At 41.9% G+C, this 13,225-nt stretch overlaps 1 protein-coding gene across 1 annotated transcript in view; it reads left to right on the top strand.

Moving 5' to 3' along the window:
* GRK5 (G protein-coupled receptor kinase 5) overlaps window positions 1–13,225 on the top strand; it is a gene marked incomplete at its 5' end in the record, with an annotated part of 95,214 nt that overhangs the window by 175 nt on the left and 81,814 nt on the right. The window lies entirely within an intron of this gene.

The raw sequence follows: 13,225 nt of genomic DNA, 5'->3' as shown, positions 1-13,225 counted from the left end.
TTTAAATGGAATCAGTTTAGAGATGGGCATACAATGCATATACCTCCCATGATGCTGCCATGCAAACTCAACATTTTCTGGTTCCTAACAAGGCACTGTGCATCAGGCAGGAGGGACTGGCCTAATGCACTTGCAAGGCAGGGCTTGGGGCTAGCTGTGGCCAGGCCCTTTCCTTCACGTACACAGGCTCTAGGAGCCAAAGGGACTTTACAGTTGGACAATACCTGGCATATGGAACAGATGCTTTGACTTGGTACTTACCAGAGCCAACGTGGCTGTAAAAGGACATTCAGAAATGAATCCCCTCATCATGTCCTGCATTCCTTTGTAATAACTAGTTCTTTATCAGGGGGTAAATGAGACTTGATGAAAGCAGAGAGATTGCTGATGTAATTGAAGGTTAATATTAATTATACTCTGGATACGATGTTTGAAGCGGCAGCCACTGCCCTCTGCCAGGCAAGTTTGCTCAGCAGTACTATCCTCTATTCAAACCACAACACTACTTTATGTAGTTTTTTATAGGACATGTAAATTTTTTTTTTTTAATTTTTACTTTGTTTTATTGATGTGGGTCAAACACTGCAGATTTGGAAGGGAGCCTGCAGTGGCCATTTTCATAACACAGCATTTCTCCTGCTCATACCTGCCAAAACTCAGCATTCTTTTGACTGCTGCCTTGGCAAACAAGGCTAGCAGCTATCTCCTTGTGAATTCTCCACTGGAAAGCCCAGTATTACTGATCTCACCACAAGAGGTTAACGTCAGCAACTGAGGCTCCTTTTCTCCCCTATACTGACATAAAATCCAGCCACTGGCAGCGAATGAATGAAAGGCAAGAAACTGTAACAACTGAGATAATGGGCAGCATAATTTGTCTAACTTGGGTGAACTCCTGGGGTCTGAGTGACAGTGCCCTGGCACTATATACATTCGAAATTCACAGTGTGTTTTTGCAGAGAAAATATGTGGAATGTTTTGAAACTCTTTTCATGGTCTCCAGTAAACTTTGCTTCCCTCATCTACTGCTGTAGAGCTAAAAGGAGGTAAAGAAAGGAGGGGGAGGCAGGAGAGTAGAGCGTAGGTTTTCCCAGTTTATGGCCACTCGACAGACACACAAACCCTGGAACAATTTCTGAAGGTACAGAACCTGCTGGAAGCAAATCCAACTTAATATATTGTAATTTGCATAGGGAATTCTCTCTGTTGTTCCATCAACCTTAGTTCCTACAGGAGAAAATGGCACCAGATAAAATGCTTGCTCTTTACAAAGGTGTAATATCCTAAAATGAGTAGTCTTTAAAAAAATTAAGTCTGCAGTGATTACTGTTTATGAAATGCTGTTTCTGGCATTTTTTTGGTGTCAACTTTGTCCTAAATGTGATAGTTTTGCATTTTTTTTGTGAATGAATTGGTGAAGTAACAGGGCAAGAGCCCTTGTGCTCTTGGTGGATTTGGCTTCAGTGCAAAGATTACCAGTTGACTGGGAATTTTAGCAACTGACTTTTACACAATGGGAAATAAGGTCCAAATCCTTGTTCTGTGACTGATTTTTATTGAGTAGCCTTCCCGCTTAGCTGGATGGGATTACACCAGGAATGAGGCACTGCTCAGCCTGAGTAAGGTCATCTGTCCTTGCTGGCTCTACCATTTTTCAGTTAATCTAGCTGAGGTTGAAACATCCCAGACAAACAGTCACTGTTTATAAACTTCTCCTTGCTCATACAGGGGATCCGACACATCTTGGATGAGCCAGACTCTATGGGTCTATAGCATTAAGTTGTTTGCACGTGTGTGGTTGATCTGAGGTGCTCAGGATGGATCCTTACATGTGCAGATCCAATGCACTGGGCTCTGTGTGGTCGTGGACATCCAGGGACAAGTACGGGTCATTGCAGTCTGGGCTTAAACTGCTTCTTTTATTGTCTCTGCTGAGAAAGAGCAACTCCCTTGACTTTAACCCATCTTCATTTGTTATTTTCTGCAAGTCCTCTAAAAGGACCTCAAGATTACAGACGACAAGGTGTCTCCGCAAATGATTTTGTGAGGGAATGTACTATGATTTGCAGGGGATCCAACTGCTCAGTGTGTCTGCCCATCAGTCCCTCCTCTAACAACTTCTTAGCCCACTGGTCAGTGCCAATCAAATTTGATAATGAAATAGAGACCCCAGAGAGGCTTTTTCCTCCGATCTCTATGGAAATAGGCAACCAGCAGAGAAGAACAACTTTATACAAGGAAAAGGCTACAGCCTCAATTCAATGTGTTTAGAGATCAAGACAAATATGAGTAAGTTCTGCTCATCACAGACCTCTTTGCTGTGTGTCAGCCTCCCAGCACTTTTGGTCAGGCACAGCCTTGCCACTTTGGCACATGTTAAAAAAAATCGCACCAAGTCTTAGAGGGTTGCATGAACTGGAGGACTAGGCTGTTGAGGTTTTGTTGTACTCCTCTTTTCTGGATGCTTCCCAAGAGCCTCCATGGAAAAGCTGGAGGCAGGGATGGGATGGACCTTTTGATTTAGAGCAGGCATGGACTGCTGTGAAGAAAGGCATGGCTTAGCTTAATGCAGCCGTTAAGCCATGGGTGGAAAATGCTGCTGTTGTAATTGTGGCAATACAGCCTACATATGCGTGTAGATGCCCACATTTTGGTGTAAAAACGTGTGTGCTTTTGCACCCCACTAAGGTGTACTGAAAAGAGTCTGTGTCTTAAAAAAAATAGTGTAGTGTGAAAAGAAATCTGTGAAAAACAGGAAGGCTGAAATAAACCAAGGGTCTGCGACCTGTGTTGACACAATTATGAGTCAGTTCATACCTTTTGGTTCCCTCTATGTTTACAGGAGACTCTGTGTTTGACTATCCATCATCTGGTGTCTTACTGAAAGACTTGCTTAGTAAAGCCCTTTTTTCCCCTCCTTCTTGTGCACAGAAACAAAAATCAAAACACCCGAGAGAAACACTTTTTTTTGATAAATAAACAAACACTGGAAACATCTTTATTAAAAGTGCCATTTAGCCAAGGAGCTATTTTTTTGGATTGCACTTAAAAGCAACTTCTTTTTCCCTTTCTTTTTTGTCCAAAGTACGCAACACCTTTTGCAGGGAAATTCAGTGGCCTTCATTGTGTGCTAATTAAATAGGCAAGTGGAACAGGGATGCTGTGCTCATACCTTTACTGGGCTCTGAGGGGGGCTTGTATATGTACACTTGTATACTATGAATGGCTAATGTATGTTTCTATTTGCAGCCCCCTTCCTGGCTGTATTTAATTGTATTAAAACAGCTAGCCCTTTCCAGGTTAATATTGGCATTAGCGGCCCTTTCAATCGATGGAAACTGGTGTTTGATACACTAGTGCCAATAACTCATGTGATGGATGCCGCTAGTAGATGGTGTTCTGCTATCTTTAAAATTCACAGATGATAGCTTAGCCAAAGAGAGATGTTTCAAGGGAAGGGAAAAAATAGCAAGGCGTAGCTTTAAAAATCCCTACATTTGACAAACACGGCATGAAGAGATGCCACAAGTTAGGGATACCCACTAGTTTAAAGGCCATCAGTAAACAAAAATGTAAGAAAAAGTTGTAATTTTAAAGGCCAGAGTGTCTTTTTGATGATAAAAGATTCTGGATGTCTGTAAATATTTCTGAATGACGCAAAAGGTTCTGTTGGTTAAAAGTGTGGAATTTTTATTTATTTTGCTCAGACCCATTCTGTGCTTTTTTCTTCCATAAAAAAACTGCTTGGGTGAAAGAGTTGATTATTCTGATCTTTGGCAAATTTTCTTTCGCAACTGTCCAAATGCTATATAATAAATCAAGATTTTTTTTCCCCATAGATTGAAGTTTGTGGGGAAACTGCCACAGAATGTGTCTGCTGTTTGTTGCATAGAGCGATTTGTTGCATTATTGCAGAAAACTTTAACTCCTTCAGTAAAGCAGTTGCTGGTTGTGCATTGTACTCAGGTAGAAGGAGAACTCTGCTGATTTCTCATGTTAAATATTTATATTCAGTGAGATTTCACAGTCAGAAAGATCAGCCCCATAAATACTAATTTTGCCATCCTTGGTTTAACAAGAGAAAAAAAATCCTCCCTGTGCCATTTAACCTCTTATGTGACAAATGTGTCCCATTTATCCAGGGTAAAAGTAGCTTGAGCTTCCAATTCTGGCAGGTTCTTTTCAGCGTTGTTAAAAATACACTTCTGTGTGAGAAATGCTTTGTAGAGATGGTGAACCGAGTAAGTGGGACAAAATCGAAGCCACAGAGTTCACATGCTCACTTTTTACAAAAGCTGGCTCTTCCCCCCCCCCACTTTTTTTGTATTGTACTTTTTCAGACATGATCAAGACCTTCACCTACATGATTTTTTTCAGTCACTTTGGAATTTGTGTACCTGGAGGCATATTGATGGTGCAGGCTCTGCAATGGGATTCAGACCTACCTAAACGAGGTTCTTTTTGAGCCGCCAACATGGGTGCTGATAGCAATCAAAAAACAGCAGTATGGACATCAGTGACAGAGAGATGCTTGAGTATTTATCCAGCTTCCTAGAAATGCTTTGCAGCCTGCACTGAGCTCCATAGCGGCAGAAAGACTGCTACTATACCCCAGTTATCTCATCTAAAGGTAGCTTGGGCACCTCTGCTCCGCTCCACGGTGCTGGGACATCTTTCATGAATTCCCAACAGCAGTTCTTGGGTTCCTTGGCTTCAGAGGTTTGCCAGCGCTGCAGAGGTAAACGCTTGGGTGAGGGGTCTTGGAAAAGAAGAGTGTGAGTTTCCAGGCTTACTCATGAGGGAAGCTGCCTCTGAGAGATCAAGTGACGACATGGCATATTGATGTTCTTCGCGGGATAATGTGTCTGTGTGGCACCCCACCCCGCTTCAGCTGAGGACGACATCAGACCCAGGGGCTGTGTCTGCTCAGGGAATGGAGATGTAGGCAAAGAAATACAGTGCATGTGCAGATCCCAGAATCTGAGACTATGTGATGGTGTCGCTCGTAAAGCTCAGAAACTGGGAAAGAGAAGGCATCAAAAGCCCGGTTGATCAAAAACACAAAGAAGTAGCCAACTTTCTCTCCACCAAATTCTTCAGCTCTGATGTTTACAGTGATTAAAAAGCAAGGTTTAGAAATGTAACCCTGAAGCCAACAAACAGATCAAAGGAAAGAACTGCAGCTTGCCTTCCACTGTAAATAACTGAGCACAACTGGTTATAACTTCTGTGATTGTCTTATAGTATCGGTCTGAATACTACACCTAAGGCTGGTCTCATGTTTTTGGCTAAAACCAGAGTTTTTGAGAAGTATTTTTTTCGTAGAAAGCATCAGCTTTCCTTGGAAAAAAACTTACATTTTTATTGACAATAGCTTTTCAACAAGTAGTCAGGATTCCGTGGCATGAAATAACAGCAAGGGGAATTGTCTCCTATTTTCTTTCCAAATGTGTAGGCATACGGGTAGCTGTGTCGGGAAGGTGCTGGTGGTGTGTGTGTGCATACAGCCAGAGCTGAGTACCCAGCATGGAGCTCTGCAACACCTCTGGGAGGCACTAGGTTTTCTGCAAACCTGGGGAACTGGAATCAGCGGAGTAGAAAATACTATCTAGTTAAAAAAATAAAAAAGACAACATACTGTATCATTGTTATACTGCTCATTGAAATATGTTTCCAGAGAAATTCATATCATTTAAGGCCCAAGCTGATAAACACATAGGCTCATTTTATCCACACAGGGAGTCCCTTTAAATTCAGTTGACAACAGATGGGGTTTTTTTCAGCAATCAGAATTGTGCTCTGTATGAAAATAAATTTTCCCACATCGGTGCGCTTAGATGACTGCAGCACAAGATATATTTCAGTCACTATCAGCAACAGCAAAGTGATACCTTGCTGTTGTTCTTGCATCACCCAAGTGTCAGGTCCTAACCTAGGTGTTTGTTAGCAGCCCAGGCTGCCTGTGCTTAGGGGATGGAGTGGGTCTCCTACTGCATGGGCTCTGCATTGCCCCTTGGGGTCACACTTATTGCGCCAGGACTCAAGGGCTGGTCGTGGTGCTGTGGTGTGCGTAGTCCCTTTGATGCTGGAGCGGTACCTAACAGAAAATCTCCCCAGACGAGTTGTCCTCCGTGGCGGTTGTCTGCGCGGCAAGTACAGAAAGAGCACAGAGAGAGAGGAGCCCAAGAAGGACTGAAAGCAAAATTGGAAGAACTGCCAAAAGCTGCAGATAGGATTTATTGCTCTGGAAAAAGTTATGCAGATTTTTTTGGGTAACATTAATGCAGAAAAAACCCTCAAACTGATTTCTTTCTAGAGAGGAAACAAAGTCCTTCCCCTTGACAGTCCCCACTCTGTACACTTCCCTTCCCCCTCGCTTTCTTTTTTTTCTTTCTTCTACAGTAGACACAACTTTCCCCTCCCTTCCTTGAGCCTGTTGCTCCTTCGAAGTACAGCTTATGCAATCTTTCCAGCATAGACCTTGCCTTCAGCAGTACCCTGTAGTTTCTTGGATTTGACATGCTGTCCCATATCATGAATACATCTAAATTAAATTAGATACTCTGCAGGGGCAGGAACTGGCTGCATGATAGAAACTGTTCCAGCACATGAAATGATACAGCTGATGTCAAAACCATATTGTTTGTTTACAAACCCACAGTTGGTTCAGTTCCTTTCTTTAAAATCCTTCAGATTCAACTATAATTCTATCATAAACATAGGTTTCTAGTGCTCTAATGATGGACAAACAGAGCAATGTTTGGTGCCCTTGCAAGATTAGCTGTATCCAGTTTATAGTGATGGGTGGAATTGAGAAGGGTTGTTTTTTTTTCTTGCAATTTTTTTTTAATGCCATCACAGAAAGTATGTGAAAAACAAGCTGTTTTATGCATCTAGTGAGACTCAAGACTAACACTGGGAGAACAGGCTGCTTGCAGGCTGCTTGTACTTGACAGCTTCCAGGACGGGAAGGGGACGCAGGGGAAATGAGTTGAAATGATCTCAGCCCACATTCTATTTACAGAATTTATTTCACAAGACTTAATCCATTAAGTATTACCTTGGCAGTGGCAACCCAGAAAGAAACCAAGAAAGACGTTGCTATTCTCCATAAAGAACAGGCAGCAAATCCACATCTCCTTAGCAAACAGTGAGTCCACACCAGTTGTCATTCAATAGAAAGCCTCCTAAGGAAGAAATATTATCACTAAACCTGTGTATTTTTATTTTGTGGCAAAAGACTGTATTTGGTGCAATAAATTAGTCTTTGCAAATTAAGAAGAAAAAAAAAATGCCACGACACACTTTGAATTATTTCCAGAAGTTATTACAGGGATGTGCAGAAAAGGAATTGGAAGAAAATATATCCTTTTAAAAGATCCATTTCATGTCTCACTGAAAATAGAACTAGATATTGTGAGCTGCAGGGTTTTTCATTATCTTATTAGGTAATATGAGTCATTAAGGCTAATTAATACTTACGCAGTGATTTGGAATTGTAAAATGCTATAGAAGTGCTCACGGGTCCTGTTAAATAGTAGTACTTGGTTGTTAAGGAAATTTATTTGAAAGCCAATTTAGCATTTGCTGGATAGGGGGAATGAGAGGTAGGGCTACATTTATGATAAAACCTTACTCTTCTCCCCGCTGAACTCACTTGTAACTTTGCTGCTGGTAGGGATGAGAAGAAGGTGGCAGGGCAAAGCAAGCCCCTGGTTTGGCTGACTGTTCAGCTCTGCTGGAGTCAGCGAGAAACTTTCCCTTAAATTAAATTGTATTTAATTTATACATAATTAAATGTATAATAATGTATTATTATACATTATATATATATATATAATGTAAGGAGGGAACTGTGGGGAGGGAAAAGAGAGAGAAAAGATCTACCAGACCTACACAGGGATGCTGTGAAGTGCACTTATGGGATGAGCAGCCTGAAATCCTTGTGTTTGGGGATGCATTCAGGCTTTTAGGGAGGGATGGGGTTAACCTAAGTTAATGCTTGTCGAGGAAAATAACTCATTTGGAGTAGTTGGTAGAGGAAGCATTATTTTGACTTGGCTTCTGCTCGTTGTTATAGAGGTGTCTAGGGTTGTGGCTGGGCTTTGTTTTAGGCTTTGCTAGAAACGGTCATGCTAGAAGTATGGCACGCTGAAATACTGCAGGTCAGTGCAGGTGAACATAAGAGACTGAGCCCCTGGTTGAAACATTTTGTAACAAAAAAATGGCTTTTTGAATGAAATGTGTGCAGTAGAAAAGTGGAGTTATTATTCTGGTTAAAACCTGAAACCCCACATTTTTGTCTTTTACTTCTTCCTTCCATGCCCTTCTTTGGTGAAAAGGATTCTTTACTTAAAACCAGAAAATAAGTGTTAGTCTTTATTTATATGAAAGTCCCCCAAAGTCCATAAAATATTTTGAGTGAAGCAAAATTCACATTTTTTAAATATATATATATATGCAATTTTTAATATCTGCAAAATATAAAAGCAATCCTGTACTTCTTTTTTCAATTTTATTTCTATCTTTGTAGCACTTCTTTTACTGAAGCACTCTTTGCCACAAAGTGTACTTCTTCGGCACGAGGTGTACTTTTTCCTTCGTTGTGAAGGTCCTTGATCTGTGCACTTCAGTTCCACTGGTTTAGTTATTTTTTCCTGACAGTGCAAATGGACAATAAAATGAGTGTAAACACAATATTTCAGTTTTAAATATAATATAAGGCACTGCAAATTATTTTATGGGTTAACAGGTTGGTATTCATACTCCTTGTAAATCCATGTCTGAGGCGAGACCGCAACTAAAGTGCCTTAGTGCAAATCTGGCCCATGATTATCCTAGTGCCCTTGATTTCTGGCTTTTGAGGAAAGGAGAGGTTGAGAGCTTTTAGGGTAATCCCACACATAACTTTTAATTCTGGTTTTGAGACATAGTGTGGGGGAATTCACGTGGGGAATGTTAAAAGCCTGATTTTTGGTGGTTTGGCTGAATCCCTGAAGTCATTGAGAGATTCCATTTATTTTTCAGATCATCACTATATGCTGCTTTGAAAACACTTTGGAGGTGATAGTTGGAAATATTCCTTTGTGCTCTGTAGATAAGAAATTGGGACACGGCCATGAATTCTGCTAAATATTGATATTAAAATAGAACCCCCACTTGGCAGGGTTGAAGCAGTAGTTATGAGACCATTTCTGAATAGAGTTCCTGGTTATGGCAGTACTTCTATTTACTTCTTAATTGCATTTTTGCCATGCTAAACCAATGCCAGGGAATTCTAAGACAAGTAAAATAAAAATATTCTCTACCCTGAACTGTTGTCTCTTAGCTGAAGTAATGGAAAGGATGAGTCAAAGTCGCATGTAGGGAAGGGAAACAAAATTATAGAGCAAGATGGTGTAATGCAAACTGTGGAAAATCTCCCGAGTTTTGGGAGGAAGGTAGATTGGTATTTGATTTTGTTGAAGACCTCCCTGTTGTCTTGGAGTTGGTAAAGTTCAGTGTAGAAATGGCTCAACAAAAAGTCTGAACTCTTTTAATCCTTAAAAAACGCTATAGACCAAGACATTTAAGTCACAATTAAATTTAGTATATTAAGAAAAATGTGAAGGTTTCTACCTTTCCAGAAGAATAATTGGTTAGTTCCAAAAGATGGGAAGTCTCTATGGTATTAAATGACCTATAAAAATATAATCTGTGCAAAGTTACAAACTTCTTTGTACTTGCCAGATTCACCATCCTCCTGCCCTGCACCAGCATTATATTTGCACAGTGGCACCTTGAGGGTCTCTTCACGTCACATTGGTTTTCTGAGCTCTCGCTTGGACAAGTTAGGACAAAGCAGTGTTGACAGATTGGTGAAGGCCGTTCTCATGAGCAACAGGACCTGGCTCAACTACATATAAGTATTTGCAATGTTGAAACAGCCCTCTATAAGTAAGTGCTTTCAGGCTTTCGTAACTCCTGGTTCAAAATATTTTTGGCATTTGTAAACATGGCTTATTGGGAAAAATGGTTTTGAGCACAGGAAGAATTTGGTGTAAGTCACTTCAGAAATATTCTGATCAGTCCAAACAAACAATATTTAGCACCTGAGTATCACGTTCATGGCATTTGACCTTTCAGCATAGGTATAGTTTGTCTCATGAGCAGTGACTTCAACATACTGAGCCTCAAGTGAGGTTTAAAAAGTAAGTAAGGACACCTTGCAAAGGTACAACATTGACTCTAAAACACAAAAGAGAGAAACATCTGGTGGGGAACTTACTGAATAGCATGGAATATTTGATTTAATGTAGCAGAGTATGACATATTCATGCTGATCAGCTCTCCAACAGCCAAAGCCAACCAGCAGCCATGCCACTTCAAGCAAGATCCTTTTCAGATCTCTTTGGCTGAACCTGCTAAGCCTGAGCATGAGTAACTTGGTGGGATATCTTTGGGAAAGACCTCCGTGCTGGTGACAGGTTGGGCCCCACGTGGGAGGGAGCTAACCTGTCCCTGGGGTGGGAACGGGCCAGCACTGTTGGCGCCTGAAGGCCTCTGCGTGCCCAGGTCTGTGCCCAAGGAGGATGGAGAATGGAAGACAGAAGAGCAGGTGGGCTGGGGACGATGACTCTGTAGGTGAATAAGGTACATCCCCTTTGCATAGTCAGTGGGAGTATTCCTGAGGCTTGTACTGCTTGGGAGAGGAGAAAAAAGCCAGAGTGAAAAGAGCAGCTATTAAGCAGCCCTTGTGTTGGGAGTGGACTTCATGACTGTCCTTAACTCCACTGAGGCTTTCTTCCTCCAAGGTAGAGACTCTTTCCTTCTGAGACTGCTTTCATCCCTGCCCAGGAGACTGTGGGTGTCCATGGGCCGCCATAACCTCATTATCTTCTATGGAGAAAAAACCCCAAACCTTCTAAAAATATTGTCTATGCCAGTATTGTCTATGCCAGTGTGACTATGAATCAGTGGTCAGAGCTGGGAGGGAGAATTACAGCCTTTTCTCCCTGTTCTTTGCCATGCACAACCCCTAGTCCTATGACTAGGGCTAATGTCTTTTTTAGAATTTACTTCAAAGTCTCCTTGGGGGCCAGAGCCTTTCTTATGAGTTAAAAATCAACTTGTTTAGGTAAGATCGTAAGGAGTGGAAGGCGACAATGCAAAGTTTCAAACTCTGCAGAGGAGCTGCCAATGCAAAGGTCACACAAGGTTGTGGTTACTCCCACTGCATGCTGCAATGGGCTTCATGCATTAGTACAGACTGGGATTACAACAGGGCCAGCACAGAGAGAGGGAAGACATGGATCCACCCTGTAGCCCTGTGGTTTTCACAAGTTTTCTGGCACTGGCCTCTGTTCCAAATCCTAAAGGAGCTCTGATGGAGACCTGCCATCCTGGTTCAAAAAAAAGGAAGGGATTTTATTCTCAATAGCACCGTTGAACTACATGGAAAGTAACCATCACCTGCAATCAATTACTAGTACGCACCTATAGACTGCTTGAAATCTATAAAGAGCACCATAAATGCTCACTGTAACTCCTAGCGTAGGTCACATATTCTTTTATTTTCTCTTTTCTCATATGATACGAGACCAGTTGAAAACTTGTCCTTCTCCATCCCCAAGGAGAGAATATAGTTTTTTTCCTAAACCCTAGTGATACTGGCCTTCTGTCTCACTAGGTGCTGGGGAGCCATGATGCTAAATCATGTCTCCCAAAAAGCCTTTATCCTTTGTGTAAATTAGCTGATAGCTTTCTTCTACTGATGCAAGTCAAAACAATGTTTTAGCTGGCAGAATTATGTGGAATTCTGCCTCATCTGTTTTTTTTCCTCCCATCAGCAAACTAGTATTTCCCTAACAAGTCCCCAGATCTGGCAGTTTTCCAGGGTTTCCCTTTTTGGTAGGCAGCAATAAGGAAGGGAATCTCATCTTGCTGCCAACTCAACCCACTTACAACATGCATTGGGGAGGGATCAGAAACCCTTTCCTTTGACTGCCTCAGAGCAGAGAAGGCACTGGGAGTTCAGCACTGGGAGTTCAGCTGGGGGCTCTGCCTGTGAGATATGGATCATCAAGACTTGAATTAGAGAGCAAATACGCCCCTTTGCTTTTCTTCCTTCCTTTTTTCCCTTCATTTAAGTGAATGTAAGCCCTGGTGACAGGTAATGCACAGATAGCCCTTGAAAGGGAAATGTTGTGTTTATCTCCCAGGCAGGTGCAGTCTGATTTCCCTTGCTATGCTCTGGTCCCTTCTGGGGTAGAGGTACAACAGCAAGAGAGAGAATATTTCAGTGCGCATGATAGCTCGCTCTTGGCTGGCTCTGCCAGCCTGGATGCCAGTTGTCGTGGTGGGTTTTGCATAGCTGTGGGTTTGATACCAGTTTAGCTTGCCAACTGCCAGCAAAAGCTGTGTAACTTGCAACTCCACAGATGCCATGCCAGCATCTGTTTCTCATCCTGCAGCATTTTAAATAATGCACATTTCCAGCTGTCTTCCCCTTCCTTCCCAATTTCAAAGCGCAGTTTGTTGGTTTCATGTATTGCTCTGAGATGCGTTTCCAGGCTGCACAGTCCATGTGCAAGGCAAAGCTGGTCAGGGGGCTGCAAGATTTGACACGAACTGTCCATGCCCTCATCGTCCAGCATGGTCACGTGTCAAAGCAGAAGAAATCCTCAGCTGTGAGGAGTCCTACAGCTTGTGGAATGCGTTAATTAAACAAGCGTCCCTGGAAGAAGTAAAATGGTGGAGGACCTCTGCGGATAACTTGGCAGCTCCCTAATACAGTATTCACAGCTTCAAGTCTCTCAGGAAAAAAACTGAACAGCCTTTATAGAGGGTTTTTTAAAGCCCTACTTTCCAGTAGGAATGTAATTGAAGAACGCTGTGAAGGCCATGGAAGCATGCTGCTCACAAGCAGAGGAAAGATTAAATTCCAGTGCTTTGTTTGGGGTAAATTGCTGACCTTTGTCTTCAGCATTAAAGTCATCTGAAGAAAACCATTTCTAGCATACAGCAAGATGAGTTGCTTTTGCTGGATTCTTTCCTGCGTGCAGTGTAATAGTTTAGTATGAATATAGCAGGAAACAAGGAAAATTGAAAGCATAATTCATTTTGAATGGCATGATGTAAGAGGTGATTTCTTTTAAGGAGCTAGAAGGCAAAGGGATCAGCGTTAAATATTTTAAGCGGGCTCTTGGAACAATCACTTAATGGAATTTTTTCTCCCCCCCCCCCT

The sequence above is a fragment of the Pygoscelis adeliae genome, unplaced genomic scaffold (genome assembly GCF_000699105.1).
Source record: "Pygoscelis adeliae isolate BGI_AS28 unplaced genomic scaffold, ASM69910v1 Scaffold4, whole genome shotgun sequence".
In the NCBI taxonomy this organism is placed as follows: Eukaryota; Metazoa; Chordata; class Aves; order Sphenisciformes; family Spheniscidae; genus Pygoscelis; species Pygoscelis adeliae.
The sequence above is the reverse complement of the archived record's forward strand: the minus strand, read 5'-3'. Positions and strand labels throughout refer to the sequence as shown.